Here is a 12127-nt window from a genome sequence, read left to right on the forward strand (position 1 = left end):
ACTTAAAGGTCAATCCAATTTAACAAGCTCAAGTCTGAAAATATTTCAATTTATAAAATATTTAAATACACGAATGGCAATCTGAATTAGTTTGTTAACTCTAGACAAAACTGCAATCCTGAACAAGGTTATTTAACCAAAGGTCCTATTATTTTCTTCAAGCCAAAGGCACAGAAAATCACCATCATGCCCTTGCCGGCTCTGTAAGTGTTATCCATTTAGATCCACTGCCTTGTCATTCCCCTTTCCATTTATATTTTCCCTTTTCAAATATTTGCCTAAATGACCAACAACTTTATCATCCTGTTCATGAGTGTGAATAGAGGGGTCAGAAGAACCTGTCCAGATGTGCAAGCAGTATTCAAATATTGGGATGGATTTGGCTGATTTGAGGTTAACAGAAATTAAACGGTTGCTGAGGAAATGTTTTGCATGCAAAAAGGGATCTGATCTTCATGAAACAGCTTTAGAAATGAAGCAGATGTGAAAGTTCAAAATTAGGTCAAATGAAAGTGAGGCCAAGAATGTCAACAGAATAAGGCCTAAGAGCCAAGCCATCAAAAGTAAGAGGTGATAGCCATTGATTGAACTTACAACAGACCTGAATGTCCTCACCATTTTGCTTACCATTTTAGTTTCTACACTTTATTGCTTTGGGACAAATTTTGCAATCCAATATTCTCATATCAAAATCCAAACATTTCCAGTTTGCAAATATCAAATGTTGCACCTTAATAGGTACTGGGCTATCTTTCCCCATAGAGAATATTAAAGAGCTGGAATGACAAGATTCCTTTACTGCTAAGATCTATTGTTAACTAACAGATTCCAGAGTATCACTGACAACATATGTGCATAACTGAAATACATTTCTTTTAAATAATATGAAATACTCTTGCATCTGTTACACATCCACTATGGTTATCTGATATTCTATGCAGCATGTATTGCATATGAAGTTATTAAATGGTTAGTTGATCCCCTTGTATTTTAAGACTGAAAGATTTGGAATTGCAGCTTATGTCAAAACAATTTACAGGCAATTACTGTCAAGTATAGGCAAATGCAGTAGCTTTCAAATTGTGATATGTTTTTTTTTAAACAGGCCGTGGTTTAATATCTCATCCTAAGTCGGCACCTTCAACTATGTGGAGTCCTGTAGCTCAGTGATTAGAGCACTCGCCTCGCAAGCGAGAGATCTGGGTTCAATTCCCGGCAGGGTGAAATCTTGGGCAAGTTTCCTTACTCCACATGCCTGATAATAATCCTTCAAGAAAAAAAAGAAAAAAATATATATAATTTGGCCACTCAATCCACGACTGTTTGTGGGACACTGCCGTGCACAATTGGCTGCTGCATTTCACCCACGTATTCAATTGAGTACAGTCAATTCACTTTACAGTATATTCTGTGAAGCGCTTTGAGATGTCTAGAAGATGTGAAAAGCACTGTATAAAATGCAAGGATTATTATTATTATTGTGCTTCCAGGGTACTACATGAGATGTAAGCCTTGATTATGAGCTTGAATGGGACCTGAACCCATAACTTATAGCAAGTTGAATGAACACCTCAAAGCAATCTTTAGCTGAGGGGTAAAAGTACAACTAACTGAGCCAAGCTGACGTTCAGAATTACAGCAAAATTAGAATGTGTATGCACATGCCATTTCACTTTCCAAATGAGCAGTGCTTGATACCTTCAGTAGCAGTATCATACTCAGCATTCAGCTCTCAATGATTTACAAAGATAAAGGCATTATAAGGTTACTGTCTTTATAAAACAACCTGTTTAAAATTGAAAAGCTATTGTATTTCTTGTTGCTAAATAATTTGTAAACTACCATTTAAACTATTTTTCCAAATTTTTCAGCTTGCAATAGATATGGATTTTGACATAATTCCTAAACAGCATCAAATAGCAGAAATTGTTTCTATGAGAGCTAGCAAGTGCTTCCAGATGTCTGTGGACACAGTATTTCCAATAATTGCTAAACATTCTTTCCTTTCTGCTTGTGCAACAAGCCTCCTGCAAAGCTAAGACATACAACATTTCATAGGGTAGCTCCAAGAACTGCATATATTACTTTAACGTGTAGCTTTTATATTAAAAAAATCAACGCAGTGAATAAGAGATATAATAATCCTTGCGTTTGTCTTTCACATCAGGAAGATGCCTCAAGACATGTTATAGGATTTTACTTGCAGTGTAGTCACTATATACCTGTAGGCAAACCAAGCAACAAATTTCTACACAGCAATGTCCACAAACGGCCATTAAGTGAATGACTAATTTAATCTAAGGGATTCTTAGCCAGGATAACCTTCTCTTTTGAAGTTGGGATGGGATCATGGGATCTTTATACATGAACGATAGCAGAACCTCAGTTTAACATCTCTTTTGAAGAATGACACTTTCGGCAATGCAGCATTCCCCTACGCTGGACTGGAGCATCAGCCTACATTACAAGCTTAAGTTTGGTTTTGAGGTTTGAACTCAACTTCTGACCCAGAGTTCTGCAAATGGACAATGCATTCAGCCTTTTTCGTGCAGAAACATTTAACTCTTGGGGAAGGTTCTTCGCACTAAGCTCACATTAACACTGCAAGCCAAAGTCCTATGGGTAGTGTAATCCTAGCTGGACAAGGAGAGGGAACCTTACAAGACAATGGTTTCATTGAAGACTTTTGCTGATTAAAATCTAGCAGTACCCTAATGCGCACTCTGGAGTCCCCAAGCCTTGGCTCTTACCAACCAAGTCTAAGACTCTCCAGAACACTCAGGAAAAGAGTGCGCATTTCATACGAGACATAGGGAAATTTCTATAAGCAGGTAGCATACAAATGTGGAACTCAGTATGGTTTGGATATCATTAAGCATGGTCTTTCACCAATGTTTTATCAGCAATATTTTATTCCAAGATGTTAGATGACCATTCAATCACTGCAGGGTATACATCAATGTTTTACCTAGAGCTAACAAAAACAATGCTGTGTGAAAACAAGAAAATGGCAAAAACCCAAAAGATGCGATTGTGAACCTGAATCTATTGAGATTAGTGTGACAATTCAGTTCATTCAGCTAATTTTCAGTTATGTTAATACTTTTTGGAGCTTTAAGATGCATTTTTCCCCCTCCAATTTTACGTGATTGGTGCCACGTTTATGATGAGGTGTAGTTCCACAAGTATTACCCACCACACAACAACTTATATAGCATTTATATAGCCCCTTTCACATGGGGTAGCGCCTCAGAGCACTTATGAGTGGGGGAGCTTGACAGCGAGTGTGGGAAAATGAGAAAAGGTGACCATAGGCACGGTCAAAGATGAAAGTCTTCATATGCAACGGGCAAGAAGGAATTGATGCACAGAGTTCCCAAGTTTCGGAACCTAGTAATTGAAAACATGATCTCTAATGGTGGAGCAGAGAACAGACGAGGGATGTGTAGAAGCCAGTGAGCAAAGGAGTGGATAGTGGAATGGGGTGTAAGCAGGTCACAGAGGTAGGAAGGTACTAGGACATGAATTGATTCGTAAGTGTGAGGATCTTGAAAATGACCTTCATTAGCCAAACTGAAATACTTTCAAATAAGAAGACATTGAACATTGTTAAACAATTCAACCATTGAGGCAATACACCCAAACCAATTTCAGTTCACAGCCAACTTTCTAGTACTTTGGTTCAAGGGGCTGAAAAACAGCATATCCCCCGGGATAGACTTAGCAAGAGATTTGTGAATCACTGACAGACAGTATAAGGGTGTTAATCATCAGAGTAAGTTCCAAAAGACTGAAAGCAAACAAACAGAAGTCCTGTACTCAAGCAACAATTAGATCCAATAGCCTGATTTGAATAATTGAAAAACTGATGAGAGTCAATCAGAAAGAAAATGGAAGATTACTTATAAAAAAAGGGTTCAAAAGGGATAGATCGTGTCTGACCCATCTCAGATTTGTTTTCAAACAAAAGGTGACTTGCCAAATTGACTGCAGAAAGCAATATGATGATGCATCTAGACTTCTGAAAGGTATTCGACATACCTTCCACATGAGATGCCTTCAAAACAAGCTAGATAACAAGAAAAAGACACAGATTTGAAATTGATTGAAGGGAAGGAAGCAGAGAATAGTTGTTAGGGGAGGTTAGCTAGGTCAAATAGGGACAGGTATTAAGTGGCGTGCCTCAAGGGTCTGTACCGAGAATTGTATACATTAAGCACCTGGAATCACAGACTCAGTTCAAGGTAATTAAATTTGATGACACGAGGTTTGAGGGCAGGGAAAACATTGTGGAATCAGAAGAGGAAGTAAAGGTCTTAAAGAGAGTTTGATAAAATATGCATAAGAGCTGATGGTTGCATTTAAAATAATAATAATCCTTACATTTGACATATCAGGAGGTTGTCTCAAAGCACTTCACAGGATTTATTGTATAGTGATAATATATTTTGTAGATGAACGCAATAGTCAATTTCCCACATCACTGTCTCACATACAGCCTTAAAGTAAATAAACAATTTTATCTGGGGGAATCTTGGCCAGAACACCAGACGAAACTCCCTTTTCAAATTGTCATGGGATCCTTAATGTCCACCTAACCAGGCAGATAGGACCTTGGTTTAATGTCTCATCCAAAGGACGGCAGTATCAGTGCAATGCACCCAGCACCCCAGAGAGTGCTGCCATTCTTCAATAACAAGATTACATTTGTACAGCGCCTTTCACATTGGGAGGACGTCCCAAGGCGCTCAGATGAGACGCTAGCTGGAGTCCTGTCTGCCTGTTCAGACGGATGTTAAAAATCCCTTCAACAAAAAGAGAAGGGAGTATTTCCCTTGTATTCCCTGGCTAACTATCTCCTAATTAGAATTGGTCATTCACTACATGACTGTTTATAGATTACTGCTGGTGTAAATTGGCCGTTGTGCTTGTCTGTAAAATACAGTCACTACACTTCACAGTAAAATCTTGTGAAGCGCTTTGAAATGTTTCGGCGACAATGTCATATCAAATGCAAGGATGATTATATTATAATGCAGTGCTCACCAGCACTGCATTGAAGTATCTGCCAAGACTGTGAGCTCAAAGTGATAGGGCACGAACCCCACAATCTTCTTACTCAGAGCCAAGAATTCTAACTGAGTCAGGCTGACACCTGAATTTGTACTGAACTTCATTTGTCAAAGTACTGCAACATAGGAAGCAAAAATAAGAGGCATACTTACTGCATGGATTTTTTTTTTGGTCAGTCTGACAGATGCAGAAGCCCATTACCATACTTAAGAGTATCCAAACCAAATTGAGAGTTCCATGTATCCTACCTACACATGGAAATTCCAGAGATAGACTGTTGGAATTAAATGCACACTCTCTCTGGAGGGATGCATCCTGCTTACGCAATTCCGGAAAGTATTAAGCGCTGGTTGGAGTGTGCAGAGTTGGAGTACTGTTGGAGTCTAACCAGTTAGAACCGCATAGTTTGCCAATGATATTGCTGTCCAGCAAGCTTTCTCACTGCTTGTCCAGCTAGTATCACCCTACCCATTAAGACTTTGGTTTGCAAGGTTAATAGGAGCTGAGTGGGACGATTCCCTGCCCCCAATGCCTGGTCTACCCTTCCAGGTCCTGCCAATGAGCCAGGCTGGCTGTGCTTTCATCAGCAATGCCCTTGGAATACTGCAGACCCCTCCTGGCTCAGCAACCGGACATCCGAGACTGCCACAGAGGTTTGGCTCGATTCTGACATTCTGCTTCCAGGCACGTCACCTTGGAGCCAGTTCAGCTCTAAGGAGACCCCACTTACCTCCCCATGGATGGAATCAAACCTGAAAAGAGGGACCCTGAAAGAAATGCGAGGCTGCTGGTTGACTCACCATGTCAAAACAATGCAAGCAGCATTAAACAAGGCAAACAAGATGATGATTGTCTGTACTGTCAATTCAGATGAGTTCAGATCTTCAGAAGTCATGTTCAAGCTGTACCATCCTCTGGTCAGGCTACATCTGGAGTCCATGTTCCCATCACAGAGACAATGTTCCCAATGTCAGAGGAATATGCTATAAGTATTCTTATAAGTAATCACGAGACAAATCAGGGTTCTTCAGCCTTGAAAATAAATGTCTCAGGATACTTTATACGACATACGTAAGATTTTAAATGGGATTGAGAAAATAAACTGCAAACAATACTTTCAGATATGCTAGAGCAACAGAACATAGAGTGGTTATTCTCAAAGGATGAGATCAAATGGGACTAAAGCCCTTTTTCATCACACGAGACACCTTCCTGTGTGAAGGGTGCTACATACATGCAAGTTGTTGTTCAGCCAAATGAATCTGTATTGGGAGTCCAGAAACATCTTGCCTACTGCCACCCCAGTTGAGATCAGCTAACTTAGCACAGACCAGGAATCAAACAGAGGATCATCTCAATTTGTGTGGCTCAGTTCCACACTGGACAATAAATTTATTTATTGTGATTGCACGGTAAGCTCTCATTACTAATTTCTATCATACATTCCCAAGCTCAAGAAAAACTCTCGAATTAGAACCCTATGGCATCAATGAATTGTGCCTCATTGTTTGGCACAGAAAAACTAGTCATCATTACATTATGAGGGAGCTGTAGTAGGCAATAAATGCTGTAAAAATAATACATAGCTGTATCATAAATACTTCACATTCTGGACAGTCCTGTGGTTGACTGCATCTAAAAACATCCATGTTCCATCAGACAACTGTTTTAATACTGCTCAGTCGGATGTGTTAGCAGCCAATAAAACAGAGACAGGATGGACAAGACACAAATAGTGTCAGTTTTTGCTCCAAAATAAATATTTGACTTGCATGTCTGAAACGCACAGTATAAATGTCACCCAACTGTTTATTAGTTATTCCTCTGTAGTGTGAGGCAAAATAAAGTCTGAAGATTTTGTGATAAAACATTATGCAAGAGACCATTGAGCTAAGATTAGAGAATAAGAAGTCACCTCAGAACAGAAACGAGAACCCATCACAGAACATAACTATTCAAGACAAGTTTTGAATATATCTTTTTTTAAATTCAAAAAATATTCCTTTGTGCATTGCATAAAATCAGGCTGTTTCTGTCCTTCAAGCTGTCTGTGCTATTGCTCCCAAATCACTGTTGGGTTAACAAGGACTGTATATTAGGACTTGCTGTAACAAAATAGCATCATTTCCAGAAGGAAGTACTGACAAACACTCACGAAAGGAGGTGAGGATTGTTCCATGCACTGCCTTACAAATGGGAGTCCAAAGTGATGTTATTGCCATCGTATAAGAGATTGCCATAGCTCTGATGGAACATGCTTTCACATTTTCTGATGCCTGGGTGGATTGGGGGGGAAGAGTGGAAGTTGTTTCAGAATATGCCATTGGTTGAGATGTCATATCCATGTATTTAATTTACCACAAAGGCAAAGCTGGAGTTATCTACTTGGAGATGCTGTAAAAACTAAGCAATATAAATGCATATCTCTATTTTAACTGCAGCTGTGCAAGTTCCACCGAGCAAAAGTACAAGGTACAAAGTGGTCCCACCCCAAGGCTGAATAGATTATAGTGCACTGTTTAAGTCTTCGCTTATATGGTATACAATCTACAATAAAACTGTAATAAAGACAGGACTACCCAATAATTAGATCAGTTGAAGTGAAAGTAATTTTGCAATCTATTCAATGCCACAGAATATCTAATGCCTAACCCCTCAGCATGTAGATAATGAACTACAAATGAGGCATTTGATGTAAAACAAACCTGTTCTATAGAGTATTCCATAAAGAATAAAGCCCAAAATACAGCTCAGTGTATAAATGGAACATCTGGCTCAGTACCAAGCAACACAGATCATTGCTCAATGGGAAGGGATGATTGTTCGAGCTTTGGGCAGGAAGATTGTGATAATGTTCCAGCATATTTCATGTTGAGCTGCGTTGCCAACCAGGAAGCTCGCAGGGAGATCCTGGAACCTGCCATCCACTTGTGAGGGTTCAAACGCACACTTTTTGAATGACCAACTCGTGACTATTTTCCTTAAGGGGTGGAAGGGGGAGGTAAGCAGAGTCTCCTTGGAGTTAAAGTGACTCCAAGGTGACATATTGACAACAGAATGTCAGAATTCAGCCCAACCTCTGTGGAAGTCTTGGCAATCTGGTTCCTGAGCCAGGTGGGTCTGCAGTACTCCAGGGCACCGCTATTGACAGCAAAGCCAAGCTGACCATGCAAGCCAAAGCCCCAACAGGTAGTGCGGTCCCAGCTGCATAAGCAGCAGGAAAGTTTGCTGGATAGTGCTCTCAGTAGCAAGCTCTGTGGTTTTAGCTGGTTAAACTCCAACAACAGCCCAACCCACATTCTGGGATCCCCAAACCTTGGCTCTTGCCAACCTGCGCCTAATACTTTCTGGAATTAAGTAAGCGGAATGTGTCCCTCCAGGAAGAGAGAGTGCGGATTCCATTCCAATAAACATTTGTGGAATTTCCATTTGTGAGATGGATGGAACTCTCAGTTTGGTTTGGATACTCTTAAGCAGAGTTATAGAGCTCCACATGTATCGGACACCCACCCAGCCGACCCCCCAAAATTGACTCAGGCAATGGAATGCAATAATGATGGAAAGTACTTAAGAAAATTAATGACTATAATGGACATTAATTCTAGGTAAAGCAAAACAAATTGGAAACCAGAAAAAAATGAAGTTTAGGAATAAATCGTGGTTTTACATTACGCAAGGAATTTCCCGATGGTCAGGAGAATTGTATAAATTATAAAGATATGCAAAATCGACTGAAAATAACTAAAGGATCAATGAGGAACATTAAAACTAAGATTACGGAAAACACCTCCAGTATTAATTTTTTTTAAATGCATTGCACAGTTGAAAATTATATGATGTTAATAAAAACAGTAGTCAATTTTCAGTCATCTTTACGGAGGAAAAGGAAAGAAAGTAACTCGAGTCAGAAACAGAAGAGGAGTCAGACAGCATAGAAACAACAATTGATATGATTAGTTAGGCACTCTTAAAATAGACAAATGTACGTGGTAAAGACAGCATGTAACCGCTGGTCTTAATGGAAACCAGCAGAGCAGAATTACTTTTTAAAAAAACAAATGTTATAAACCAGTAGGTTTATCAATTATAGAAAAAATCCCTCAAACTAATTTGAGAGACCTGAAGGGCGCTTCTCTGATGCCAATCATTACATTCACCAACAACCTAAGAAAAAACTCTCCAGTGATAAATACATAAAAAAGCATAATTTGTTACTACAGAACAATCAGTATGGATTTTGGAGGGAGAGATCATTCTTAACTAGCCCATCAATAGTCTTCAATTACTGACATGATGGTAAAGAGGTGACATTGTAAGCTTCAATTTCCAAAACATGCCAGGAGCTAATGGTCTACATTCTCATGGAATAAATGCAAATTATGGAACAGGATAAATAGTTTGCTTAAACTAAGAAACAGCAGGTAACAATACATGGCTAGAAAGGGAAGATTCTATTAGGTCAAACTTAGGACCCTACTGTTTACTGAGCAAAGGGAGAAGTAGGGTTGGTGTGAGTGAAGGAGGTCATAGAGGTACAGTGGGTTGAAACCGTGGAGGGATTTGAACGCAGGAACAGGGATCCTGAACTCAATCCGTTGGGGAATGGGGAATCAGTGGAGAGCGACGATGGGAGTGATAGTTGGTGCATGAGAGGAAATGGATTGCAGAGTTCTGAATCGTCTGTAGTTTGTGTAGGTACTGTACTTTCCACGAAGTGATCAACATAATCTGAAGACACATACATGAAATAACACTACCAATAGTATAATACAGTTATTTGTTCACCCTATTTAAGTTAAACTTAAGTTCTGGAATCACAAAATGGTCACAACATTCATGATCACTTGCAGTCAATATTCAAATAACCTCTTTAGGAACACTGAAAGTGAAAGCCTTGTGATGATGAAACCTTACAGTACGCAGCTCGGAATTTAAATAACTGCCAAAAGTGAGTTATTGTCAACAACAATTTGCATTGATATAGTACCCCTCAAATTTATGAATATGGAATATGATACACCTGACCAGAAGTAGCATTGTATTACATTACACTTTTTTCAATGTTCCATTAAAAATTCTAAGCATTAGCTGTAATTTTAATATTTATCTCCCCAATTAATTCCCCTTACCCAGCTTTCCCCAACTCTCCACCCCACTCCCATTGAAGCACAGCTCCATGAACACCATTCCTGTTCTTTGGCCCATGTGGTCACTAATAACAATGCATACATTTGGTATAGTGCCTTTACCGTTGAAGAACATCCCCAAGCACTTCACAGGATATACTGTAATAATAATAATCCTTGCATTTGATATGATGCTTTTCACGTCGGGAGGACGTACCAAAGCGCTTCACAGAACACACTGTAAAGTGAATTGACTGTATATTTGTGGGCGAACGCGGCAGCCAGTTGCGCACAGCAATGTCCCACAAACAGTCGTAGATACTGTAAAGTGCAGTGACTGTTTTGTGGGCAAACACAGCATCCAATTTGAGCATGGCAATGTACCCAAACCAGCGATGAAGTGAATTACCAATTTTATTTGTTTGTTCACCAGGACACCACGCCTCTCTTTTCAAATAATGTTGTGCGATCTTTAACGACCGCCTGAATAGGCAGACAAGACCTCAGTTTAATGTCTCACCTGAAGGACATTATGTCGAACAATGCAGCACACTCCGCACTGCACTGGAGTGTCAGCCTCCCCAGACTATACGAGTTCCATGTCCCGTTCTGCAGGGCTTGAACCTACAACCTTCCAACTCAAGAGGCGAGAGTGCTATCAATTGAGCGAGGCTGACATCATACATTATTTATGTGTGAGCCTTGGCAGTGAACATCGGCAGGCAAGTCAACCAAGAGAGAATGGCAAAGGATCCTGTCGTCATCTGTGTCTACGACAGCAGGGGTCCCTGGATAACGATTAGGAGTACTGGGTGATTTTCTCTTCCCTGATTCCCTATGTTGCTTTTAATTATGAAAATATTTCCATTTAACACTCAAAAAAAATGGAGTTATCATCATAATTTCATAATTGTCATTTCTGGCAGGATTTGGATCATCAATCCATCTAATTTACCCATCTACTGCAGTGCAACAATAAGTACCATAGAACATGGGTTCCTAATCAAGGCAGTGTGGTCCCCTAAGGTACATTAAAAAGCAGAAGGAGATCTTCAGAGTGGAGTATTTGCCATAGGATTGCAAATAGGGGTATGTCAATGTTCATAACTCAAAAGTGGAGTACAAAGACAAGAATGGAGGAAAATGTACTAGAACTGGAAAGACTGTAATGACCACACTGGCATTAAAATGGATGAAATGAGACTCGTATAAGCTGACTATCTAAAATAATGTTAATGAAATGCAAGTAAAGAGGAAAAATAAGTGAAGGAACAGCGTGAGCAATATAGCAAGAATATTTTTTAGAAAAACAAAACTTAAGTATTAGAATAATGGAGCAAAAGGATAAGTGAGTAAACTAATCACTATAGTGGACATTATAAACACAAGAAAGCTCACATTAAAGAATTATATTGCTGCTATAACACTTTTTTTTAAAAAGTATATATTTTTTAAAAAGTTTTTTTTTAAAACAAAAATGGAATCCCTAAGCCTGGCAGAATATGCAAACATGTGAACATCTAGGCAGACAATAGTATCATGTCTGTTTCAGTAATAAGCTTACTTTAATTATTGCATGTATGAATGTCTGGCTCCCCTCTCAGAATCTTCCACGAGTGATTGGTCTCAATGTGTGCAACCGCATGAAATGGGTCACCCACACCAATAATTCTAGTATCCCCTAAAACTCAAGCACAGGAACGACACATCCTCAATTGAATCCAAGTTTCAAGGTAAACCAGAGCACAAATACATGTCAGTAAGTGCAACCAAATATAGTTGGCACAATAAGGCAGACACTACAGTTTTAATACAGTGGCTTACTTGATAATGTCAATTATACAGTAACAGCAGAATTGTTATTGTAAACCCTCATTCCACCATGGGATATTGCTGTGTGCAAATTAGCTGCCAAGTTGACCTCCAAA

General features: G+C 39.3%; 1 protein-coding gene across 5 annotated transcripts in view; it reads right to left on the minus strand.

The window, feature by feature from the left end:
* cyria (CYFIP related Rac1 interactor A) overlaps positions 1 to 12127 on the minus strand; it is a 117314-nt gene that overhangs the window by 100459 nt on the left and 4728 nt on the right. The window contains exon 2 of one of the 5 annotated variants that reach the window (XM_042333091.1): positions 11764 to 11880. The exons of the other annotated variants lie outside the window; for them this stretch is intronic. The gene's annotated coding sequence lies outside the window, so the exon portion shown is untranslated. The remainder of the gene's footprint in view (positions 1 to 11763; positions 11881 to 12127) is intronic. 5 annotated transcript variants of the gene reach the window in all.

This window comes from Callorhinchus milii, unplaced genomic scaffold, assembly GCF_018977255.1.
Source record: "Callorhinchus milii isolate IMCB2004 unplaced genomic scaffold, IMCB_Cmil_1.0 Scaffold3, whole genome shotgun sequence".
Lineage (NCBI taxonomy): Eukaryota > Metazoa > Chordata > Chondrichthyes > Chimaeriformes > Callorhinchidae > Callorhinchus > Callorhinchus milii.